Below are 2,342 nucleotides of genomic sequence, written 5' to 3' on the forward strand. Positions count from 1 at the left end.
TTAAAAGTAAGATGGAATAATTTTTCCTAGTCATACACGACTCCATTTCAATCTTATACCGGGGCATCACTCGCCCCCCCTTTGATACGGGTCTACCGATCTGTATTAAACATTCGGGGTCACATCAACGCCATCTACATAGAAAGAATCGAAAGATAAGTTAATATTTTTTGATTTACAGTAACATTTACACTTATACAGATTGAAGTGTATACATACACTGCCCAATCAAAATATTATGACCACCCCCTTCTTTTAGCAATCGGCTGCTCTTTCCTACAGGTGTCGCGCTGAGAGCTGTTAGATACTGCAGGTTCGTGTCATGTGGTCCATGTGATGTACTTGATCGACACGGGCAAGGGACGCAAGTTGAAAGACTTCGAAAAAGGATGCTTGTTGAGTACCAACGGAAGGATGACAGCTTTATGGAAACTGCAAAACGGCTGGGATAATCGAGGAGGGCTGCAGTTAATGTGTTTCAAGAGTGAATGGAATAGTGGGCATAGTAGCTTTTTATGAGATTTTTTACACCTTGGCTGAGTTAGTCAGTCTCAGGCGTGGATAGCAAGGTTCGCCTTCCCTCAATCGTGTTTTTCGTCCAAAAAACAGGCAATCGACTAGAGAAGAAATTTATGGACATAAAACACATGGGCTTATTAGTTAGGACTTGGGTGGCTCTAATGAGAGAGTGGCCATGGACATGACCATGATCTATGAACCAGGGGACGATAAGAAGTCTTTCCAATACTACGATCCAACGAATCCTCCTCCGTATGTGAAAAAAAGTTGCCTTTTCCGCTGAATCACATTTCTTGCTATGCTTTGTTGACTGCAGATGAAGGGTGGCTGCAGTTTTCTTGGTTCCGGGTTCTGTTCCTGGAAACCTCTTGGAGCCCTCATACACCCTAGACCGCTCTCTCAGTGCTAAAAACTACCTATCGGTTGTGGCTGATCAGATGCATTCCTATGTGGTGACTGCCTTCCGAATGGCACAGGCGTGTTCCAGTGGAATTATGCACCCTGCCAGATAAACTGGGACATCATATTGGTTCTTTATATGAGTTCTTGATATGAGTCAAGAAAAGCGGACTTTATTATCAAATAGTTTCTGAGGGTTCACCTGAAGTTTATCGAAGTTATTTATGGTGTTTGAAGGAAAACTGTTGTTGAGGCAGGAAAGATTGTTGGGTTTCGTCCTTAAGGAGAGGAGAGAATTCTGTGTGCTCAGGGATCTGGCACTTATGACAATACCATTTATATTAAGAACATCTATCCATCTGGTCAGCTGACTATGGAGTTATATTGATGTTTGCACGTAATATCAATAATACTCCTTGTAAGTCAGCTTAGCAATCTTAGGATCCAATAGTAAAAGTCAAATATCTTGATGGCATTCTGGTGACGTGGACCGAACCTCCGATATAAGGGGATGGGTGTGAGATGTCTCAGTTATGCATTGGCTCAATATTTCCTCAATATGTCCTTGTAGCTTGAAACCTAGACCAATAATGGAGAATTTTAGCGTTTTCAGCATTGTTTTTTCAAGATACTTGAGAGAGACAGCGAGGACCGCAATTGAAATTCTTAGTGTGAGTTGGTTGGGACGCTTTTGGGAGTTTCCTAACAGAGTACATATTCCATTTGGAGGGAAAAAAATATCCTCTTAATTCGGCGCTGAGAATTATTAGGAGGATCAATTGGACATGGGCCCAAACATTTAATAGAGAAAATAATAACTCAAGTAAAATAAAAGGAAACTCAACAGCCGTCCGAGACAGGACTCGAACCTGCAATCTTCTGATTCGAAGTCAGACGCCTTATCCATTAGGCCACTCGGACAACGATTCTTGGTTTGTCTCCATAACAGTTCTGGAAACAATTTCAGTTATTTGTGGGCCACCAGTGTATACAAAGAGTGTGCATGGTTAACGTATTCTCCTTGCACTTTGAGTGTGACTCATTACTTTACTTTTGGTTGGAAGGGGAGGGGGTCACTGGGTCTAGGACAGAAAAGAGTTGCGTCGATTGGAGGGTGCTGCACTTGACCCGATGATTTTCTTCGTCACAGCCCTGACTTTTGCCCAATATGGTGTCGAACAGCGAGTTGTCTTCACCTCTCCCTGACCCGCTGCCTTTTCTAGTGCGTCGTCTGGGCGGCAAGGTCATCTGTTGTAAGAGCGGCACCTTTTTCTGCGTATTTGTCCGGTTATCATGAAAACGTCTGCGAACAAACCCTCAACAAATTTAGGGGGGGGGGGGGAGATAGATTCCAGCCAGCTCTGTGAGCGTAATTTCTCGAATTACTCTCATACATACTTCGTGGAAGTGCTACGTTCCTTAAA

The 2,342-nt window shown here is 43.2% G+C and overlaps 1 non-coding gene across 1 annotated transcript; it reads right to left on the reverse strand.

Moving 5' to 3' along the window:
* Positions 1-1,766: 1,766 nt before the first annotated feature.
* On the reverse strand, positions 1,767-1,839 carry TRNAR-UCG (transfer RNA arginine (anticodon UCG)). Its single transcript has one exon. It is a non-coding gene; the product is annotated as a tRNA-Arg (tRNA).
* Between the last annotated feature and the right edge of the window lie 503 nt (positions 1,840-2,342).

Source organism: Mastigoproctus giganteus, chromosome 3 (assembly GCF_048544385.1).
Source record: "Mastigoproctus giganteus isolate SK-2022 chromosome 3, ASM4854438v1, whole genome shotgun sequence".
NCBI lineage: Eukaryota > Metazoa > Arthropoda > Arachnida > Uropygi > Thelyphonidae > Mastigoproctus > Mastigoproctus giganteus.